The sequence below is a fragment of the Aedes aegypti genome, chromosome 2 (genome assembly GCF_002204515.2).
Source record: "Aedes aegypti strain LVP_AGWG chromosome 2, AaegL5.0 Primary Assembly, whole genome shotgun sequence".
Lineage (NCBI taxonomy): Eukaryota > Metazoa > Arthropoda > Insecta > Diptera > Culicidae > Aedes > Aedes aegypti.
This window is the reverse complement of record NC_035108.1, coordinates 453,849,596-453,874,632: the sequence shown is the minus strand read 5'-3', so window position 1 is coordinate 453,874,632 and position 25,037 is coordinate 453,849,596. Positions and strand designations below refer to the sequence as shown.

At 37.1% G+C, this 25,037-nt stretch overlaps 1 protein-coding gene across 6 annotated transcripts in view; it reads right to left on the bottom strand.

Annotated features, from left to right (window-relative positions):
* LOC23687794 (probable G-protein coupled receptor Mth-like 1) overlaps window positions 1-25,037 on the bottom strand; it is a 427,687-nt gene that overhangs the window by 343,556 nt on the left and 59,094 nt on the right. The gene's annotated exons all lie outside the window — the stretch shown is intronic.

The window sequence follows — 25,037 nt, the reverse complement described above, 5'->3', positions numbered from 1 at the left end:
TGATACTGTCCAAAAACCCGAGCAAAAAAATAAAAATAAAAAAGACACTCCGATTACGCACGAATCCGAACTCGTCGGCCTGAGGTTCCCAGCTTGTATTAATAAGTAGCAAAAAGGATTTTGATGTTTCGAAAAAATCAATACTATGTTATGAGAAAATCAGTACTCACTTCATAATCATCCATAACGTTTTTTGTTTATGTTGATTTGTACTAACCTGAAAATAAAAGAGAAAAAAAGTTTAAATATTTGCTAACTACACACTAATTTTTGAGAACAAAGTAGTTATTAATCCAGCTAACTTTGAAGCTTGTTCGTTATAAATATCATATGTACAGTGGTCACACGGGTCACTCACAATTACAGATCATTTCCATTTGGATTCCATGCAGAACAGAGTGATTAATGATTGTAACTAGATGACCCATAACAGTGTGATCAGTGTACATTTTCAATCAATAGCTTTTCAAACTAAATCGGGCGATATCTTCAACCTTCAACCTGAAAATTGTGTCATTAGGCACTATCTTGTCTTGAACCTATTCATCAACGTCTGAATTCCTCGCCTCATCTTCAATCACACAACCACAAGAAACGCGTGTTTTGTGTGGTTGTGACACACAAGTCCCAATGCATAGACAGACAGGCACGCAGTGACATCGCCACATTGTTGAGTTGAGTTGCACAACCAATCCCAACAAAACAAGGAAGTGTGTGGTTTCATGCAAAAACTGACTGTCATCAAGACAACGGCAAACGATTGCAGCAACTAGCAACCGACAGCACTAGCTGCCACTACTGGCAGCGGTAATTGTTCACAGCTACGCAAATTGTCTGCACACTAGGGTGAGGCGTGGCTTTCGAAAGTTCGTGAGCTCAAATCACACAAAAATAGAAATCTTAAAATAGATGAAAAACTGAATTTAGAACTATACCTAATGTTAGAGATTTGTTGGAATCTCTAGAAGATCCGCTGAAGTAACTACTGGATGTAGCTTATTGAAAAAAAAAATCTGTGTAATCCAGTGAAAATTACTGGTAAGGGTTGCGTTGGATTTACTTGAACAATTTCTGAAAAAATCCTCTATGCATCACATAAGCAATCTGTGGAGAAATATCGGAACGATTTTTCGAAGAATTGATAGTGAATTTCTGGAGGAAAGCTTGGACGAAACTAGAAGAATTCCTGAAAATGTCCTTAAAAAGTTCTTAAAGAATCTTGAGCTTGAGCTTGAGCTTGAGCTTGATTGGCCGCCCGTGGATGCTACTCCAGTATCGCCAGATCAGCTGCACTTACACAAGGAACCAACCGAATGACTGCTTGGGACTAACAGACATCCTCAGTGTATAAGTACTGGTGATCTTCTATTTTTAGGCTATATTGGCGCCTGCCACGTCAGAATGCAGACCAATGTGGGGAAGGGGGAGGAATTGATGATGCATTGAACTGGCTCCCACGTAGACCGTATATACCACTGCATCTAAGCCAGTTCATGCGGGAGTGTATGGATTGGGGGAAAGGCATGGCAGGGAGGGTTTGCTTTTGTGGTTTGCAGACTGCCTATGTATCAGGCGTAAGGAAAGTCATGCGCGTGGAAGAATGGAAGCGTTAGGGAAACGGTTTCTTGTCCGTCTCTGGTTCTAGCGTTTGCTATGAACGAATAGTTTGAGTGTGATAGATTTATAATGGAAGATAGAAGCAGTGAGAGATATACAACTACAAAGTACGAGGAAAGGGACGGGCCTGGGATTGAACCCATGACCTTCTGCTTATGAAGCAGAAGCGGTAGCCATCAGACCACCGACCCCGTCTTAAAAAAAGTTCTTAAAAAAAAAAAAGTTCTTAAAGAATCTGTAAATAAAGCTCGAAAGTTTCTCTAAACATTTTTTGGCCTCTACAATAGGGTATCGGATTCACTGCAAGGATTGAGAGGAAAAAGGTTACTTTTGGGAGGTTAATTAAGAACAAGAGGCTTTAGCGACATTCCACTGAAAATAGAACCTTTTCGACTTACATCAAAATAGTGCCTCTCTCTCTTACCAACCCTGCTACAGTAATGGTGTCACTTGGCTGTCTTCCAACAAGCTGCGCGAAACCAATTATCTTGGCGAAATGTAAATGTTTCCCCCTTCGGAATCGCAATCTGCCCATCAGAAGCTTTCTCTCAATCCTTAATAAAGTGAAATATTTATTATTCTGGATTTAAAATTAAAATGAGATCTTGTTGCTTCGAAATCGACACGGATTCCGCTCTTGCAGCAGCCAGTGGGTTATGATCTGCGGAGAGCTATGTACCTTCCACCGAAGTACATTTCTTGTAGCAGCATCGAAAACAGTCATCACGGTGGAATTACTTTTAATTTAACGCCCTACTGCCACCGAAATTGGTTACGGTTTCGAAAACTCCTGGTGCAACAGCCATAGTAACTGGTGCTCGCTGAATTTCCCTCCTGGCAAACGTCGTCGTTTGGGGTAAACGCCGGCAATGATGAACCCTTCTCGATGGTGCATCCGAATGTTCCGAATGTATCAGCGTCAGCGGTGTGTCTTAAAGCGTTATTAAGGAAAATACGATAATAAACTCTGTACCCGTCACTTAAAATCTGGTAGCCTAGTATCCATATATGATATTTAAGAATTTTCATTTAAGCAATTCAGATTGAAGATATTTCGATACGGAAATCATAAGTTACATTATACGCATATCGTGAATACGTGAAATGATTGAAAGGTGGAAGCAGCACTTCTATGAACACCTGAATACCTTTCGTGCCTGTTGCTCAATATTGCGCTAAATGGTGTGACAGCCGGGTTACGATTTTCAAAAGATCCAGTCAATTTGTTTGCTTCGCGCACGTGTAGACATTTTCTGCCGAACATTTGAAAAGGTGGTAGACCTGTACAGCCGCCTAAAACGCGAGGTTTAAACTCACGGAGAACATGCTCTAGGATACCTTCTTCCTCACTGGGTCACAGCATGCTTCTCAGCTTAGTGTTCAATAAGCACTTCCGCAGGTATTAACTGGAAGCTTTATTTGCCAAAGTTGCCATTTTCTTATTCGTATATTGTGTGGTAGGTACGATGATACTCTATGCCCAGGGAAGACAAGGAAATTTCCATTACGAAAAGATCCTGGACCGACCGGAAGCCGAATCCAGACACCTTCACCATGACTTTGCTTTGTAGCCGCGAACTCTAACCACTCGGCTAAGGAAGGCCCCGAGGATACCATATCTTCCGAATGGTAGCTGCAGAATTGGAGGTTTTTTTCGATAACCACGCTTTCAGACACACCGTCGCGTCGCGATGGTGACATATCGCTACGCGAATGGGACGAAGAGCCTTCGGTTGATTCAGTTGTACCTTGTAGACGACTGGGGACTGGGGAAATATGAATGTGTTCAACTTTGCGAAGAAACGCAGCCGATTTGCAACACAGTCATTGCGGCAGGCCAGGCAAGGTGTTGCGAGAACGACGAAGGGAATCCACTCTCCTTTGCCAATTGTGGATGCGTTGAGGCATGGATTTCGGTCTGGCAAGCAGGAGTCGTGGGTTATGGCTTTAACTACTCCGTATCCGTAGGAAGATAACTCTTGGAGATATGGTGCGGCTGCGGTGATTTATGAGATCGAATCAAGATGACATGGCTATGGTTTTGTTCGGTGGGGTCGCAAAAAATATTATACTTGAGTTGTTTTTTGTAATTTTCGGCGTATATGAGCCGTGTAGTTTTATGAAGGGGGGATTTTCTTAGAATGTTCAGAAGGGTTTGTAATTTAAGGTTTTTATGGTTTTGATTTAGCTGGTATTCATGTTTCAGTTCATCTAAAACAAGCGTGCAATATTTTTCAACGAAAAAATTGTCTCGTGATTGTTGGAGATACTTTAGAACAGAATCGAGAGTAAGTCATTACTCTCACTCTCATCTGGAGGTTCTGAAGAAAAAATAGGGTTTCTTGAAAGAAACTTAGTTCATTCAAGCGGAAATAGAGATAAGAATCTTTCTAATTTGGGATTTCTTTTGGAAACTGGATATCTAATCTATCTACTCAGTTTCTTATTTTTTTGTCATCATTTTCACATTTTCACGATTTCTTTCTAATCAGCTTTCTAAGTTTGCTTAGTCTTGTTAGTCTAATTAGTTTTCCTAGTTTAGCGAATCTTTCTAGTATTCTTGGAATTTTCTGACTGTTAAGTATTTTCATGTTTTTGATTTTCAGGTTTCTCTTTCTTTTCAGTCTTGTCAGTCTTCAGTTTATTCAACCTTCTGAGTCTTATCAGTTTTCTGAATATTCTCAGTCTTTTCTGTCTTCTGATATCCTTGATTTCGCCAACAATTGAAAGCCTATATAGAAGCGTAAATGAAAACCCAAATCTCTCAGTCTTCTCAGTTTTATTGATCTTTCTAGTGTTCCAAGTCATTTCAGATTTCTAAGTCTCTCCAATCTATTCAGTCTACTCAAAGCTTTCAGTCTTCTCAACTTGTTTGGTCTTAAGTCTTTCCATTCTTCCCAGTCTTCTCTGTTTTCTCTGTTTTTTTAGTCTTGTCAGTTCTGTTAAGTCAAGTAGATTTGCTCAGTCTACTTTTTCTAATTTTTGCTAATTTTCTCTTAGTCTTCTTAGTCTTTTCAGTCTACTCACTCTTCTCAGTCGCCTCAATTTGCTGTCTTCACAGTCTTCTCAGTCTTTTTAGTCTGCTGCAGACCAGTCTTCTCAGTCTTCTCAGTCCCCTTAGTTTTCTCAGTCTTCTCAGTCTGCTCAGTCTTCCTAGTTCTCTCAGTCTTTTCATTCTTCTTGGTCAACTTGGTTGAATAAGTATTCTCAGTCTTCTCGGTCTTCTCAGTTTGCTGGGTCTTCTCAGTCTTCTCGGTCTCTTCAGCCATCTCGATCTTCTCAGTCTTCTCAGTCTGCTCAGTCTTTTCATTCTTCTCGGTCAACTAGGTTGACTAAGTATTCTCAGTCTTCTCAGTTTTCTGGATCTTCTCAGTCTACTCGGTCTCCTTAGTCTTCTCGATCTTCTTAGTCTTCTCAGTCTTCTCAGTCTCCTCAGTCTCCTCAGTATACTCAGTCTACTCGGTCTTTTCAGTCTACCCAGGCTTCTTAATTTCCTCAGTTTTCACGGTCTCCTCAGTGTTCTCAGTCTTCCCGGTCTTCTCAGTCTTTCAGTCTTCCCAGTCTTCTCAATCTTCTCAATCTTCTCGGTCTACTCAGTCTTCTCAGTCTTCTTAATCTTCTCAGTCTTCTTAGACTTCTCAGTTTTCTCAGTCTTTTTAGTCGCCTCAGCCTTCTTAGTCTTCATACTCTTCTCAGTCTTCTCAAACTTCTCAGTCTTCCCAGTCTTCTTAGTCTTCCCAGTCTTCTCAGCCTTCCCAGTCTTCTCAATCTTTTTAATCTTCTCAGTCTTCTCGGTCTACTCAGTCTCCTCAGTCTACTTAGCCTTCTCAGTCTTCTTAGCCTTCTCAGTCTTCTTAGACTTCTCAGTCTTCTCAGTCTTCTTAGTCCTCTCAGTCTTCTCAGTCTGCTCAGTCTTCTCAGCCTTCTCAGTCTTCTCAGTCTTCTCAATCTTCTCAGTCTCCTCAGTCTTCTCAGTCTTCTCAGTCTTCTCAGTCTTCTCAGTCTTCTCAGTCTTCTTAGTCCTCTCAGTCATCTCAGTCTTCTCAGTCATCTCAGTCTTCTTAGTCTTCTCAGGCTTCCCAGTTTTCCCAGTCTTCTCAGTCTCCTCAGAATTCTCAGTCTTCTCAATTTTTCTTCTCAGTCTTCTCAATCTTCTTAGCCCTCTCAGTTTTCCCAGTCTTCTCAATCTTTTTAATCTTCTCAGTCTTCTCGGTCTACTCAGTCTCCTCAGTCTACTTAGCCTTCACAGTCTTCTTAGCCTTCTCAGTCTTCTTAGACTTCTCAGTCTTCTCAGTCTTCTTAGTCCTCTCAGTCTTCTCAGTCTTCTCAGCCTTCTCAGTCTTCTCAATCTTCTCAGTCATCTCAGTCTTCTCAGTCTTCTCAGTCTTCTCAGTCTTCTTAGTCTTCTCAGTCTCCTCAGTCTTCTCAGTCTTCTCAGTCTTCTCAGTCTTCTTAGTCTTCTTAGTCCTCTCAGTCATCTCAGTCTTCTCAGTCATGTCAGTCTTCTTAGTCTTCTCAGGCTTCCCAGTTTTCCCAGTCTTCTCAGTCTCCTCAGAATTCTCAGTCTTCTCAGTCTTCTCAATCTTCTTAGCCCTCTCAGTTTTCCCAGTCTTCTCAGTCTCCACAGAATTCTCAGTCTTCTCATTTTTTCTTCTCAGTCTTCTCAATCTTCTTAGTCCTCTCAGTTTTCTCAGTTAACTACAAGAACCTAAAAACGACGATAAACTGTACATTTTGCTTTCCGTCCAAGAAGTTGCGACAGCCGGATTACCTTCTTTTACACAGTAAATATTTTCCCATTAGTCTTCCCTTTTCATGAAAAGTTAATTTCGAGCATATTTAATTAGAAACATTTATTACCCATCCTCCCTTCCTAAAATTGCAGCTTCTACCTGCGGCGTTTTGCCATCCGTCCACATGTGTCCAAGCAACATAGCTCCCGGCAGCATAACACACACTACCAACATTACTAGCATAACTGCGCTAACAGCATTCAAATTATGAGGGCTTGTCCACCTCGCCATCTGAACGCCAACGAATGGATGGTTTCCCCTCTTTTCCGAAACAGACGTGACCATGACCGCTGCAGCACACAGTTCATCACCGGTGACCATATTGCTGTATGTTCCAACGGGCCTATTTGAACAAGGATCCAGACCAGACCCAGCGTCGTCTGGGGTTGAGTCGAGTCATTCTGTGGTTCCATATGTTGAATTCCCTCACCCGTTCGTACTGTGTTGGACAATGGATTTGCAACTTTGTTCGATTTTTAATACAAATTAGTTTAAGTCAAAGGATTAGATTTCTATAATTTGTGGACCGATTTGAATGAAATTTTCAGTTGGGATGGGGAAGGAATATTAGTGTGTAATGATTGTTGCTTCTAGAGACCGAGAATACGTCTGCCACTCCACAATCACCACGGGAAGAGCATTTATCAATGATAAAGAAGAAGATCTGGAAGTCACCTTTGATCGGTGATGCGATCCATGAATAAGGAACTAGAAGATTAAAAAGAAGCTAAAAACTATCCAAACTTCTGAATTAAATGCAAATTAGTGAAATAGTTCAACCAGATTCTTTACCCGTTCTGTGGCGTAGTTGGTTAACGCGCCCAGTCTAGCGTATTGGGAGTCGTGGGATCGAAACCCACCAGAACGATTCTAGGGTAGCCGTCCTATTATGGAGGACTTAAGCACGGTGTTGAATTTTAAATCATAAATTAGTGTCCAAAACCTAAATATTATAGTATTTTACAATGTGAAGTGTTGAAACTATCCTTTATCTGGAGTATAATGAAGTACAAAAGTAAATTTTGGAATCAAACATACATTTTTTAACATAAATCTGAAGCTCTTCCTCTGTCCTATTATTGCGGTATTTCTTCCTATTATTGCGGTATAGGGAAGGTGTACCGGTATTCGCCATGTACCAGTTATTCGCCACCCCGGATTATATACTGTTTTACGATATATATGGTTGCCAATTGTATAGTGCTCGCTAAATTGCTTAAAGATGATACGGAAACATTCTTGGAAACCGCAAAATTTTCTCAGAAAATTATAGAAAAAAATCATTTTTCTTAAAATTTTTGCTCCTTTGCACCTATTTTTCGCCATGGTGTTCCTGATTCGTCACCCTCCATAAGAAATCAACGTAGGTGGTGAATTCAGGAACCGAAATTAAAATCGTGGCGAATACTGGTGCAAGTGGTCCAGTATTTGCCACCCTCATTTTTAATACAAAAACAAAGGCCAAAACTGGTACACTTCCCCTACCAAAAACATAGATTTTATTACATTTTATGCCACTCAATGTTCGAGAATTGAAATTACGCTCCCTCCATGTTAATGACACTGCACGGTACTGTCATTTCATTTCATTTTTTTTTTCATTTATTTATCGATAAGTAACTTAAGACAACCGTCGGTTCAAGTGTTACAATGTAAATTCTATAGAAGAAGTGCCGCTATTTCGTGTTTCATTGTACTTTAACTTGCCTTTAATTTATCTTCAACTACCTAAAGTGCTCTATACATTTCTTTCTAAAAACTGACCCCGAATTTATTAGCGTTAAATCGTTTGGTAAAGAATTCCAAATAGAAACACCACTAACGAAAAAGCAATTACCGTACTTGGCAGTATAATGCCTTGATTTAGCAAATTTTTTTGATCTTGCGCTTCGTAAACTATTTAGTTTGGCATATAAATAATCAGGCTTTTTTGTGCTAGTTAGCTTAAACACTAGTTGACAGCATAGTAGTTTACAAAAAATTTCAAAAGAACAGCCAAACAGTACATGTTGTAAGTGCGAAACATGAGAAAAACGCGATAGTTTTAAAACATACCTCACACAAGCATTCAGTGCAACCCTCAAAAGGTTTAAAGTATCTGCCGAAATTTGCATTCATAGGAAATCACAATTCATAAAGTAAGGCAAAACGAGAGTTTTGAATAGTTTAAGTTTCGTAGCTACGGGCAGTAGCTTTCAGTTGTCAGTTTGTGTGACTTTGGGCATATCTATGAGGAAAACTAATTCATTATTTTATGTCACGATCCAAAAATAAATCAACAGAATCGAATGATTTTCTGCCGGTTTCGTCTCCTCTTTCATTGTAGGTGAACAATGTTAAAGTGAATAGACAAGGTTCTTTCATCTGAGACCACTAGTCGCTATATAAGAAATGAATTTGTTGACTTAAGTATAAGCTACAATGTTCGTGCTTTTAAAAACATTTTCCACTAGCTTTCACCAATCCAAAGCAATTTTGAAAGATTGCTTATTGCGATCATCTTGTATCTTAGCATTTCAACGTATTTTTAACATGTGTTCCGATGTTCAATCAGTTCACGTGATTTTCGGTAAAACATTGTGTTTATTTTCAATATATTTGTAAATAAGAGCAACTACATCGTAAAGATAAACAGAAATCTTTTGTTTGACTAAATAAATGTATGAATGACGCAAAATTATGTCACAAAATAGTATCCTATTAATATAATTAATGTTTCCAGCAATTACATTTAAATGACTATTGATGTATCGAATTTTTTAATGTGATTTACAGATACCGCAATAATAGGCAAAAAGCTATTTTCATTGTCCTATTATTGCGGTATAAGCTTTTTCTCAAAAATATAGAACTTTTATTCAAAATTCAACATCTTTCATGTAACTATATCCATACTGAACTGATATACCCGCTGCATATCAATATTTTGGTTCTAAGCTTAAAAATTTACGCTTTTGAAAACCCGTCCGTAGATAGAGCGACTGGTTAAAAATATAGGATTTTCTTGATGCATCATTTAAAACTGTTCTTTCAACGATCAAAATCGTTTAATTTTTAAAGCATTTATTTGGTACAGCTTGGGAATACTATAAGCTTTCATCATCATCAATAATATCAATACAAAAGAGAGTTTTCGATTAATTAAGAGGGTTTGATTCGTATACCGCAATAATAGGGAATACCGCAATAATAGGCAAATTACCCTATTATTTTTCACAATTTTACATCTCAATTTGTCCAAATTGACTTTTATGTCTACGACCTTCAGGTATTTTCGAACTATTCAAAGGTTTTTTTAGTAATGAGGAAAATAAGAAAGGTGTGTGTTTAGTAAAGTTATACAAAACAGTAATAAGGGTCTATACCAACACTTGTAGTTACGAAACATCCACAGTTCATTTGAAATGACATGAACGTAAAGTTGCCACGGTGAAAATGTGTTATTACAAGCATGGAACGAGCTCACCAGTTAGTTATCTAATCTCTACTGAACACGAAAATCTTTTAGCACTTGCACAACGAGAACCGGACACGATTGATGCTAATTCCGTCTCCCACAGAAGCATACCAAAGAATCAAAATATAACACACTATTGACCTCTACAGTTCATTTTGTATGAAAAGTCAAAAAGTTGCAACAGTATCGTCCAACACTGTATTGTTCGATTCCGGGGGTAACGGCAAACGACGGGGACGGCGAGCGGATTAATTTTATTAGTAATATTAGTTACGATGACAAATATGCACACAAGCTGGAGCATGAAGCCGACGATGACGATTAGGCGACGTAGGAAACTACGGATTATTATGAGTCTCTAAAACAAGCAGATCTTCATGGAACGAGCTCACCAGTTAGTTATCTAATATCTACTGAACACGAAAATCTTTTAGCACTTGCACAACGAGAACCGGACACGATTGATGCTAATTCCGTCTCCCACAGAAGCATACCAAAGAATCAAAATACCACACACTATTGACCTCTACAGTTCATTTTGTATTAAAAGTCAAAAAAAGTTGCAACAGTATCGTCCAACACTGTATTGTTCGATTCCGTGGGTAACGGCAAACGACGGAAACGACGAGCGGATTAATTTTATTAGTAATATTAGTTACGATGACAAATATGCACACAAGCTGGAGCACGACGACGACGACGATTATTCGTCCTACGTCGCCTCGGATTATTATGAGTCTCTAAAACAAATACACGACACATGTCTTCGCTTCAAGTTCCTTTCCCAAAAGGGGGAATAGGTCGAAAATGCAATAGTCATCGTTATTGGGCAGTCGTCGTCGAACGAGTGCATTTGAATAATAACTATTAGTCTTTAGTTAATGGTGTTATCCGTCCGTCAGTTATGTCTGAAGTCGATACGATTTGGAAAGGAATCTGGATTTCGTGGGCAATGTGGGATGATTGTTTTCTGGAGCGGAGATTCCAACCCTCTTCATGGGCCTGGAACACGATGACGGTGATGGTCGGTAATCATCCCGTATGTGCATGTTCGATTACAGACTGGGATCAAATTTCAATCGGATTACTAAGCGGGTAGGATTTATTGGACTGTGCGATTTATGCTGTGTAATCCACTGGATTCAGATTTTGTTATGTTGCCTATGTACATATTTGGACCGCAGGGCTGGTAGCGACTGAGTGTGTTAATTTATTGGACTTGGATCTTATGCTTGAAAAATAGAGATTAAAAAGAGAAAGATTCCTTAGATTACGACCAGATATTTTTCTAACGATATTTTATACACATTTTTAGAACTGCATGTTCCTGTGAAACGAGAGACCGAATCAAGCTAAATCGCTTCCAATCCGCGTCACTTGACTGCTAAAATATTCATGTTTAGCCGAGGATGGATTACCAATTGGTGAGCTCGTTTCATGCTTATGAAACGCTCTACACTACAAGTGTCGACATAAACCATTATTTCTGTTTCACATAATTTTTAAATACGCATACTGTTTTTGTCATTACTAAAAATAACTTTTAAACAGTTCGACCTAATGAATGTCGACTTTACACAAACGCAAAACTAGTTTTAAGTAAAAGTCGTATTTTCACTCCCTATCAAAACCCTTGCAAAATTCAACCAACAATTTCTTCAAGGATTCCTCCAGAAATTTCTTAGAATTTCCTTCAAAACTGTTGTTCAAAATTTCTTAAACATTTCAAGAATTTGGTGAAGAAATTTAATAGAAATATTAGAAAATTGCTGAAAAATTTCATCAAATATCTGATATATATATATATATATATATATATATATATATATATATATATATATATATATATATATATATATATATATATATATATATATATATATATATATATATATATATATATATATATATATATATTATTTTATTTATTTTATTTATATATTATTTTTTTCTAAATACAATCCCAAAAATTACTCTAGATATTTTTCCGAGAATTCCTCTAAAGATTTAATTTTCTCAAGAATGTACATTAGGGTGCGGCTTATTTTTCAAACGTAAATCACATAAATAGGGAAATCTTTAATTGTGAGACAAAAATAAAAACCATTCATAACTTTTTTATTTTCTATCCATTTTTGAAACTCTTAGCATCATTCTCTTCAAAATTAAATTTTTAATAAGTTTGTAGAATATCAAATTTGACTAAAATCAAAATTAGTTAAAAGTAGTTTTCTCTGTATTTTTCCTCTTTTAACTAAAAAAAATTTTTGTTTGACCATAACTTCAAGAATACTCATTCGATGCCAAATCTTTTTATAAGCTTCTAAAGCATAATCATTTGTTTTCAAACTGTATATACAACAAATTTAATTTAAAATTTTGTTTTGAGTTAGTTATTTAACAAAAACTACCCCAACACATGATTTTTGAAATAAAAAAAAACTAAGCCGGGTTTTTGCTTTTTTTTTGCCGGAAATTATTTTTTTATTGATTAACTGTAGTTTATGTTGATCAATGCGAATATTTTTCAGAACAATTCGAAACATTTGTTGGTATAAAATTTATTAAAAATTGCTTCTAAGATTTTTTAAAGGTTTACAAAATGAGAAAAGTACGTTTCAGCTTACTTATTAACAACTTCTATTTGTGGGGCCCAGATAGCCGTAGCGGTAAACGCGCAGCTATTCAGCAAGACCAAGCTGAGGGTCGTGGGTTAGAATCCCACCGGTCGAGGATCTTTTCGGGTTGGAAATTTTCTCGACTTCCCAGGGCATAAAGTATCTTCGTACCTGCCACACGATATACGCATGCAAAAATGGGCATTGGCACAGTAAGCTCTCAGTTAATAACTGTGGAAGTGCTCATAAGAACACTAAGCTGAGAAGCAGGCTCTGTCCCAGTGGGGACGTAATGCCAGAAAGGAAGGAATTAAGTCTTGAAGTCTTTAAACATTTTGAAGATAAATTGCCAAGATAATTTTAAAAGGAGTTTTATGGAAAAAACATCGATTAACTTAACATGACATGACTGGATTAACTACTTTAGTATTTGCTGGTGTGAAACCTCAAATGTACTTTTGAAGAAACCATGGATTCTACTTGACAGATTTGTTTAAGCAATAACTGGAAGAAACTGAGGATCAATACTTGAAGTAATCCATGTAGAGGGTAATAAAAAAGGCGATGGGACTCTTGGAGGAATGGTGGTAAGGTATTTTGAAAAAAAAACTAATCAAATTTCTTTAGGAAGTCTGGAATGGACCTTTGTGGATTTTCTAGGAAGAATACTTGAAGGAATCTTTGAACGAACTCCTAGAGAAACCAATGAAGCAATTGGAGAAAAAATCTCCGGAAAAACAATCTGAAATAGTCCCTCAAAGATTCTCCGAACTTTCTGCAGGCATTAAGTATTCGAGGTAGTAGCATTTCAGTGCTCAAAAATATCCAGAAGCAAATTCAGGGTGTCTACTCGTTTACCGAAATGAAATTCCCTGATATTTCCAGGTTTTTCCAGGTCTTGAGAAAAAAATTCCAGGTTAATAAAATATCTCCAAAATGCATAAATGATCGACAAATATTTAGTTTTAGATGACCAAAATTATATTTTCAAAGAAATTATATAAAAAAAAAATAATGTAACGATAAATTGGGGGCCCAGATAGCCGTAGCGGTAAACGCGCAGCTATTCAGCAAGACCAAGCTGAGGGTCGTGGGTTCGAATCCCACCGGTCAAGGATCTTTTCGGGTTGGAAATTTTCTCGACTTCCCAGGGCATAGAGTATCTTCGTACCTGCCACACGATATACACATGCAAAAATGGTCATTGGCATAGTAAGCTCTCAGTTAATAACTGTGGAAGTGCTCATAAGAACACTAAGCTGAGAAGCAGGCTTTGTCCCAGTGGGGACGTAACGCCAGAAAGAAGAAGAAGAACGATAAATTTTTAAGTGTTTTTCCTTTCTAAAAACTATCTGTTTTGATCTAAACGTTTAAGCAATATAGGAAAAACAATTCGAAAATATTGATGATTTTTTACTTAATTTTCACAAAAAACTAGAATGTTCATCAACTGATCTGAAAATGCTTTTAATCATCAAGGTCAGATATTCCCCAGTCTATCCGATCTTAAGGAAATAATAACCTTTCGTTTAAAATGAAATTAAGATTTTTGAACATCAGCGACATACCCAGAATATTTCTCTGTAGAACATTTTGTATATTTTCGTTATTGACATATTGGAAGACCCTGGGCTGGTAGCGACTTATCGTCTTGAGAATAAGAACTTGAGAGACCTCTTGTTTGAAAAAAAAAACAACAGGAACCATGACATGAGAGTTAGATTCCTAAGTTGAACAGACATTTTTAAAAGACTATTTCTAAGACTTTTTTGGAATTCCTTGTGACATTACAAGTGTAACTGCTCGTTTTACTGTGGATCGCGAACTTTTTAAGTAATTCTTCAAAAAAAAAATCGTTTTGAATACCTTCAAAAATTCAATCTAGATTTTTTTTACAGAAATTACTTTGAAGAATCCATACAAAGATCGTTTCAGACATTTTTCAATTATGCAACAAATTCTCCAAAAAATATTCCATTGATTTCCCTATGACTTCCTCCAGCATTCCCGATTAAGAGGGTACCTGCAATAATTCAAAACTCCTTCATCAGAAATCCTTCCATTTTTTTTAAGTTACTAAAGGAGGTCTTCAAAGAATTTTTCTAGTCATTCATACAGGGTCTCCAGAGAAACGTTAAGGAGATTTTTCAGATTGTTTTGGAGAAAACTGTTAAAAATGAGCACGAGGAATTTCGAAAGAAAAGCATCTGGAGGAAATCCAGGGAAAATTTTTGTGAAAATTACTGCAGTTTTTTAACTCTGGAATAAACGTTTGTAAAAGCGTTGGATTGCGCAAGGATTTGCTGAACCAAGTTCTGAAGAAATAATTCTAAGCATCCATTGAAAAATCGCTGGTAGTATTCCTGGAAGTATTCCAGAAGAATTTGGAATAAAATTTAGAATGTTTACACTTATGTTTCATATGCTCATGAACGACACTCAATTGGAACTTTACTTTCCTTTACCAATTTGGCAATCTTAAGGTCTGTTCCTTGTCTAAACATTCAGCATAAAACCTGAATAATTAAAAAACATTAAAAGAATCAAATATGTCAACTAGCGTTTTGATAGCGGCGCAGCCGAAAATTTTTTGATTGAACATTACCATGTACTACTGCTTCAAAACAATTTCCCTGAGTGTAGCCGAAATTCCCTGAGAATTCCAGGTTTTTTCCAGGTTGAATCAAATTCCCTGAGAATTCCAGGTTTTTTCCAGGTTGAATCAAATTCCCTGATAATTCCAGGTTTTCCAGGTTTTTCCAGGTAGTAGACACCCTGAAATTCTCAACCTTTTTGAAAAACGGAGCTTTTCTAAGAAACAGTATTTAGTGGTGATCCAAGATTCTTAGTGCTGTAAAATGGGGTGAAGTTGATCAGTTTTAAGCGATTTTGTTCTATGATAACAAAATCAAGTTATGAAAAAGAATTCTGGCAAATTGTTATCAGAATAACAAAAACGTTTTTTTCTAATTGAAGTTTTTGTTTCCGGGGTGAAATCAGTCAATTACTGCGATAGGGTTCAAAAATAAAAAGATATGCTTCTTAATAAATTTCGGATCACTGATTCTGAATCAAGTCTCAAAAATCATACAACTTGTTGATAAATCTAGGATTTAATTTTTTGAATTACAGATTAAAGCCGATGAACGTTCAGAGGTAGGCAATTTTGTTTGAAAGTTGCAACCTGTACAAAACAAAGGAATTTTATTTCTCTGAAAATTAATTTTTATCCTCAATGCAAATTCGAATCTGGGTTCAGAAAACAAATCTGAAAAGTATGAAACAGTTATTTAAATGATGTCTTTATATAGTATTGGAAATAGTTGATTGTTAAAATAGAACCCTTAAACAGTTCATCAAACATTTAAAAAAAATGTTTTTCCATGGTATAATTAGGAAAACTGTGCCAGTTATGGACATAGTGGTTCCCCATTACGCCATATGCGATAATTTAATTATTTTTTATTTTCTATCGTTTTGATTGTTTAAGTAGTTTGATATCAAATGCAACTTAATGATAAAACATTCAAATATATTCAAAATGTGAAAATTTTTGAGAATTCACGTATGACCATACCAGAATCCTACTCAGCATTCTGTACGTAACTCACACAATCATGTCCAATAATATGATTTTTTTTTTAAGATAATGCTGTCAACGATTTTGTGAGAATATAGTCTATGATTTAATGAGATTTTGTTTGACAAATTTCATCTATTCGCTACAACTGTGATAGATATTCAGTTTTGTCCAAAAAGTAGTGCTCAAGCGCCAGTTATGGGAAGAGTCTTGAAATTCTTCGTGGACTGCACATAATGGAGGTCGTATGTTTGGCAGCCCTGCTCTACAGCAATCTAATGGCGGGATCCATGGAAGAGTTTCCGAAAGAGAGAAATTAATGGAGAAATTAATATAATTCCTGAAGGGGAGTTTTTGAAGTTCTTTCTTGGCCTTTTAGAATTCAGAATTTACTACAAGCACAAGAAGGATAAAAGTGACATTAGAGACCATTTTGATTAAAAAAAAAAGAGACAGAATTGGTGGTCGAATTACCAAAACCTCATGCGTCATAAGTAGAAAGTCATGAGTTCATTCCTAGGCCCGTTTCTTTCTTCGTACTTTGAAGTTGTATCGATCATTTGCTTCTATCTTTCACTCTTAATTTATCACACTTACAATCGTTTCTCTAAGCTTCCATTCTTCCAGCACGCCTTTCCTTACGCCTGATACATAGGCAGCCTGTTAACCAAAAACATGCCTCTCTGCAATGAAATTACCTCACCCCCTATACTTTCCCACATGAACTGGAGTAGATGCACGGGTGAATATCCGGTCTACCTTGGGCCAGTTTTAAATGCAACTTGAATTCCTCCTCCTTACCCTCATCGCACACTGGTTCAAAGCCCGAAAAACGTGCGTTTTTTAGTTTTCGATGTCTAAACGTGGTTTTAGAAGGGTGATATGTTCTGAAGAGTTGGAGGATATTGCTTAAGCTTTATTTTGATATAAAAATAATTGATTTCCATGATATTTTGAGTCAAAAAGTGACTATATTTTAACTAAAATTGATAATAACTCGGAAATGAGATGAGATAGAAAGTTAGTGTCTTCGAGAGAAAGAATGATTTTTTGATTGTTGACAACTTTTTATAAAAAACATTTTTGCTAAAATCGTTTTGTAAAAAGTTATTCGAAAAAATCTGGTTTTAGAAGTATTTTATACAAAATGAAACTTTCGAACAAGCGTTTGTACAAAATTGGTGTCTTAGAAGAAAAATTTTCAATTATCATTATCTACAACTTTGCTGAAGACTGCTACTCGATTTTAGCAAATATTGAAAAAAATATTTTCACACTGCACTGCTAGGTGGATAGATCACAATTATTTTTATATCAAAATAAAGCTTAAGCAATATCCTCCAACTCTTCAGAACATATCACCCTTCTAAAATCACGTTTAGACATCGAAAACTAAAAAACGCACGTTTTTCGGGCTTTGAACCAGTGTGCATCGGTCTGAATTCGGACGTGGAGGCGCGATTGTTGCTTAAACTTTACCAGCATTTATACACTGAAGGTGTCTGTTAGTCTCAAGCAGTCATCTGATTGGTTCCTTGTATAAATGCAGCTGATCTGGCAATACTGGAGTAGCAACCGCGGGCTCAAGCTCAATTTCGTTTTGGTAAAAAAAAAAAAGAATGTAGAGACCTTCCACTGAAAATAGACTTTTCAGAGACTAGCATTGAAATAGTGAACAAGTTTCTCAAAAGAGCCCCGCTACCAGCCCTGCGGAAGCACAAGCGAACGACAAATACCGTGATGTGGTTCAACGATTATTGTAATGGAAAAGATAATCCCCTCATTCCATATTCCTCAATCGCCCCAATTCCAAGTTACACACACGTCTGTCAATTATTGAAATTTCGGACAGTCCACAACCGGTATCATCTGCTTCTACTGGGGAATTCCTTCGGGAACGTTTATCTCATCGAAATCACTATTGAAAACTGAAGATATCTACTATCTCTTTCTTCCCTCTTACCAATCAGGAATTGTGAATGACAGAGCGGAACCCAACGTGCGAAATGCTGGAACTTCGATTTATGATTTCGCACCACTAACGATTATGACGGTATCGACGCCTGCCACTGCAATCACATTTGATTTCAATTTTGTTCGTTCGGAAGATACCCATACGTCTCGCTTCGCAGCGTTGCAGAAATGTGGAAAAGAGGGTGATGTCTCCCGGATTCATCCGAAATGGTTCATAAAACGCTGCAGAAGCCATAAATCCTGAAGTAAATTCAGTTTTCGTTCGTGCGTCTGCCTTAGGTGACTGCATTAGACAGCATTTAAATCCACCCCTGTTCATATTCATACGAATCGATGTCCAAACAGCAATGACTCTTGTAGCAAGTTGCAAGCCCCGAACAACCGACTTCGATGTCGTCCCACCGGAAAGGAATAAATTGAACTGAACTTTTCGAACCCAGTGAGGGTCGACCCGAAGATGCTACCATGGTGATAGTAACGGGACAAACGTTCCCGACCAGGCGGAAGAAACGAGATTGTAATAGAATGTGTTTCTCTGATATGATGTTTCCAGTTGTTACAAAACATGTCCTACTAGTAGTTGGAATAACAAAAATTCTAACAAAATTTGTACCAAAAAAGCAAGAACATAACAAATCCTACTACATTTTTTTAAAATATTATTACAGAATCTGTTTTAAAGATGTTACAATGTTATAAATTATGAATTGTTCATAACTTCGGATAGAACTTTCAACAAACTTACAAATGCAATATCAAGAATATAACAAATTTCGTTGTAGATCTATGAATAAAAATGTGGATAGTTAAGAACAAAGCCATCTTAATAGAAAAATTAAATCATCTTCTGTCATTTTAAGCTAGTGCTGTTAAAAGTAATAAGCTTGTTATGTGATTCTGGTCGGGTTGCAATGCAGTCTGAATTTGGTCCGAAAGTCCCATCGTTTCTATGGGAGGCGATTCCTACGGAGAAGTTCCCCATTCCGGATATCGCGTTTGCTAGAGTAAACAAATCTTCATTTCCACAGATTGCATCTCCGTCGGTTAAAAGCGGTGGACGAAACTATTCTCGACTTTCGACTCGCAGTCATCGATATAAAGTGATTCAGGGGGTGCACTGTGATTGAACTTACCTCGAATCCCGGTGGTTTCGGATGCTGTCTTTCCGGATTGGATTGGTTGAGGACGGAAATCAACTGCAGACCAGCGCCGAATTGAACGGAAAGCAGGGAACAGATTTCGACTGCCGCTTCGGAAGGGCAGTTTGAAAATTGAAATGCCATAATCCAGTTCGTGCTTTGGTTGCTGGGTATAGAGGTAATCAATGGAATTTAGATTTCGATCTGATGCAGAATTGGGGTGAATTGTAAGAGACTGAGTTGCATCTAGTTTGTAACTACAGTTGAGATAGAGCTTTCTCGGTTAGAGGAGAATAGCATCTAAAAACCGAGATAGAAGCAAATTAAATTAATAGATTCCTTTACGAATCAAAATGATATCAGGTGAGATTTTCAAGGGATTTCTAACAGGATTGTTGATGAGGGAGCCTTTTTTCACCGAGTAGTTAGAGTCCGCGGCTACAAAGCAAAGCCATGCTGAAAGTGTCTGGGTTCGATTCCCGGTCGGTTCAGGATCTTCTCGTTATGGAAATTTCCTTGACTTCCCTGGGCATATAGTATCATCGTGCCTGCCTCACGATATACACATGCGAAAATGGCAACTTTTTCCAAGAAAACTCTCAGTTAATTACTGTGGAAGTGTTCATAAGAACACTACGCTGAGATGCAAGCTCTTTCCCAGTGAGGACGTAATGCCAAGAAGTGGAAGAAGAAGTCTATTGCTCTGGGATATGTAAAAAAATCCTTCAAATTATCTCTCTAGAAATCCTTGTAGACTTTTGGGTTTTCTTTTCATACAGACAGAATAATAGAGGTAAAACGTACAAGCAAGTATGAAATATGCCATTTCTGAAATTGTAGTTAAAATAGTTCCCTACGTACCAACGGAATACGGAGATATGAAACACTTGTTTCCGCCGAACAAAACATTTCAAACCACATCTCATATATCATCGCGTGCACAACGACAACACCCAGACCACAACCAACACTCCCCCATTTCACATGCTATTGTTTCGCAAGAAAACCAATTAAAGCAAATTAACAATGTTACTGTTTCCTGTTCAATCTGCATCAAAAGCGGCCGTTTCCTTGCAGAAACCCCCGACAACTCGCTACCACGTCCTCAGGAACAATCTTCCAAATGAGAGAGAAAGACGCCGGAGCCGAGAAACACCGTAATCCTATCAGCGCAATAGATCAGTAATTTATGAGCATGTGTAGCAAACAACCAACAGCCCTAATAATAGTTGAGCTAGAGTGTGTTTGTGTGTGTGCGAGAAAGAGTGAGTTAGGGCACCGCAACAATACAACCAACATCTGTATTAAAAGTGCGAGGAGAGCTTTATTGGAGCGAAACTGGTTGGAACATAAATCCTCTAATTTTACAACTGCATCTTTCTGCATGCAGCAGACACAACATCTAGTGAGTGGAGTTTGGCAATAGAGGCACATAAACGAGTTGCATTCGGAAACAGGAACGCAGCCAACTGGGACGAAAAGTTTGGCCCTTCTTTCCATTGCTGCCTAGTAGATTAATGGTTACCGGAGTCGACCGGCAATAATCAAAGCCGTCAGTATTTACTCCAGCCAGACTGTAAAAATGCACACTTTTCACTGAATCAGCTAGCCGAATGGAGTCATTTAATGGCAGTTCTTTGCGAAAAGCTTCCGGTTTCATCGGACAAGCTACATGCGACTGTCTTGTAGGAATTCCAGTCAAAACTTCGAACAGTGACGGTACTGGGGAAGGGCCACTCGTGTATCTTTTCAAAAGGACCTATGGAAACATGCGAGAATTTTTCCTTTATCGCACACATTCGATCAGTGCTGTAACCATTCGACACTTTTGTTTTATTTTCCTGCATTTCTTCGCATAATGAACATAGAGAAACACAAAAAAGCAGTCAATTGAATGTCATCTGACACGATGACATTTGCATAAATCATACGTATTGCAAAGAATTGAGACATAATGGATCATAAACGACATGAATAGTATGATCTTGCTTGTTATGTAGAATGTGACACATATACAATGAAAGTAGCAAGTATTACCAAAAATTACAGAAACAAATAAATCCGTAACGTTTTCTAGCGAAGCTATCGTGGTCAGAGGCATGCATTTGACATTTTTCTTTCCGAAATTCGCTTGATCGTTCGTGTTGTGAATGTTTAAAAGAAGCGCTGCTGAATATCAGCGAAAACGTGTTGACTACCGTGATTGCTTACAACACTGCATTACTTAAGCTTTTGAGAAGTTTTCAATACAGATCGAAAGACAATGTCCTTGGCTAGCGTTCCATACAAAAACAACGCAGTAGAATAGATTAATCTGGCTTATTTACTGATTAAAGAGCAAGTAAACAATGAGAACCTCTAATGTTGGATAAGTCTTTTTGGAAAGTTTCGCGAGTATTATTGTTTAACGTTTATATATTGTACCATAATGAATTCTGCAAGTTTCAAATACATTTTTCAGTATCAAATGCTATCTATTATGAATGCTGGCAATGATGATTCGAGAACATTAGAAAATCATTTGAAGACAGATAATTACGTCGATGAAACTGACAGTAGAATCCTGAAAGAATTTCTAGAGCTCTTTTCCAAAGAATATCAAAAGAAAATATTCAACAGAGTAAAGTGGTCTAATGATTACCGCTTTGGATTTGTAACCAGAAAGCCGAAGGCCATTAGGCCGTATGCCGTTAGATCAAAAGGGTCATTAGTAGAGTTACTGTGCACGTGTTGTAGCCTTAGGTGCAGGAGGCCTCATTGCTTGCAAACACACGGGCGCGCTGTACATTGTGAGATCTATCTGCGGGCTCATGCGCTCCGTTACATGTGGAGTTCGAAATTCAGCGCAATAATTGAAGTGATTACAAAAGTTTTCAACGAGGATTCAAATTGTAACTCTTGGATCGCGAGTCTTCAACCATGTTAACTACCCAGGTAATACTGGTAGCTGGATAACTCCTTATTCAGCTGAAAAGAGGCTGTATAAATAGCATTTCAGCTCAACAAGCTGCTATTCAGCTTCCAATGTTAATTGGGTATATCATGAAGGCCATCTAGACACCTGCATAATGAGGCGAAAATAACGAAATTCGTTATTGAGCAGTTGTTTCACAACTTGGACACGATGGAGACGAGTCTTCCCGAGAGCACATCTCCTAGCGCGCGCTTTTAGAATTTCCGTGTGCCTCCGGCCAGCGCAGCACACTAGGATTCCGATGAACTGAGAGACGATATGGTAGGAGGCTCGTCAGTACATTTATGTGCTGCTGAGAAATATGTAACTCTAGTCAATAGGACGAAAAGGTCGTTAGGCCGAATATGGCCGATAGTTCCATTGGACCGTAAGGCGCATTAATTTTAGATTGAATGGATTGTTTGTTGTTTGATCAGGGTAATTTGCATTACCTAGAAGCTGCCAAAAGAATTTTAAGGTCAAACTGGTTTCTAGTTTTTAGATCAGGATATTTTTTATTACCTAGAAGCCCACAATATCCGCTGCGAAACATAACTAGAAAGAATAGCCTTTGTTTAATAAAAGGAAAAATACTGATGAATGAGATAAATAGTCCAATGTAATTTCGGGCCTAACACAACTGCCTGCTCTCATATATAGAATAATAGTTTCTGGAAGTTCTGTAAAAATTGCTAGAAGTCCTCGTATTGGTGAGCATGTAAAAGAGTTTGTGTAAAAAAAGACCTTTTGCGTTATTTTTTGGGAAAACAAAGACTAAGTAAGGGACCGATCAAATATTACGCAACGCAACAGGGCGAGGGAGGGGGTCTTGCATAGTGTTACGGTCCATACAAAAATTTAAAATTTTCCATACAATAGCTGTAACGTGGGGGTGAGGGGGTCTAAAATCGACAAATTTCGCGTTACGTAATATTTGAATGAACCCTAAGATAATCGCAAAAATCTGAAAAAGCGATTTTTTACAAAATGTTGAGAATTTTCATGACGAAATTTCTTATGTATTTCGTAGAAGAATCCCAAGATTAAATTGAAAAAGAATCCAGGAAGGTCTTCCGAGAGGGATGTTAATGGAATAAACTCCAGTGTTTTAAGGCAGATTTAAGAAAGGATTTGTAAGTAGATTTCTAAGACAATCCACTAAGAATTTATAAAACATATTTTGAATCTATTTCAGTAAGGTATTCCAAAATAATCAATCTATTTCAAAAAGTATTCCAAAATCAGATAAATAAATCAAATGAGATGCCAAGAATATCTACTCAGACCTAACTAATTTGTAGTGACATTTCCAGAGGAATCTGCTGTAAACTTTAACCCATATCCTTCCAGCGTTCTAGTAGCGTGAATATTTTGATAATAAATTAGTTGATGAGAAAACTGTATTTTGCTAAATTGATCACAGGCTGCTGACATCTTTTTGGTGAATGTTTTAATTCAGAATTCACTCATCGGGTGGCGTACAGACTCGAACCAAAATCGCATGTAAATGCAATTTATGAAATAAATTGTCAACGTACAAATATTTATTTCAATTTAGTGATGAGATTCAAAATTGGTTTCTTCGACAAAGATGAATAACTAATTCAAGCGATACAATTGTAGAGCATTTTGAATGCTGTTCAAAATGTTTTGCATTTTTTCTCTTGCTGTATCTACTATATTCTATAAGTTGAAAAAAGAGCACTGTTTCTAACCACTATTAAGCGAGGCCGATTAGTTTTGGATTACAATGAAACATTGATGATAATATCAAATGAACCTTTTTGATTTGTGCTTGTCACATACACCTTGATGATTATCCGATATCGTACATTGATCGTTGCATACACTTTGATTGATGTGTCCATTTGACAGTTTATTTTACACTTGTGTTATATCAGATACACCGATGTTTGCTATTAAGTTTCACATACGCCGATTTGAGAATTCGTAAAAATGTTTATAAAGTTAATAAAGTTCATTCCCATAAACATGATAATATTAATAATTCAGAAACGTAGGACGTATCTACTGATTCTGAATGGATTCTGCACATAGGTCGTTTTACAATGAGCGGTGTATGGGCTAGCATGAAATATGTTGACAGTTGAGTCGCTTTGCAAACGTACATACAGCCAAATTGAAAACACAGATTAAGGTGCACATTGGACATAAATTGTTTGAGGAATATTTTTTAAACATCTTCTTCTTCTTTCTGGCGTTACGTCCCAACTGGGACAAAGCCTGCTTCTCAGCTTAGTGTTCTTATGAGCACTTCCACAGTTATTAACTGAGAGCTTACTTTGCCAATTGACCATTTTTGCAAGTATATACAGATTCTTTATGACCAAAAATGCCATAATGCACCTTCAGACCGCCATTTTGAACCTCGCCTTATTTTTGAGAAGGGCGTATCGGAAGATGCATAGCAAATCTTTAAAAAACTGTAACTCGAAAACGGTTTGTCCGATCGATTTGAGATCTTCTACAAAGTTGTAGGTATTGCTTAGGACTATATGGAGAAAAATATGCACGGTTAAAAAAAGTTACAGATTTTTTTTTATTTCAAAAACAAAATTTTAAAATCGATTTTCTCCAGAAACGCAGTTTCGGTTTTTTTTTATTTTTGGATATGTTTTAGGGGACAACTTATGTGATTTATTGCACAATGTTTCAAAATGGAAGAATTATGGACAAAAAAGTTATGATTTTTTAAAAAAATACAGATTTTGAATAAAAATCGAAATAGAGGAAAACAATAATTTTTTATGTGATTATTTGAAAGTACAGAAAAATTGCAATCGAAAAGTACTTAAGTAAATTTTTTCTAGGTTGCATCAATTTCGAGATATACTCATATTTATATAATATTTTCAAATAAAAAAAGTAAAATAGGCCCTTTTCAA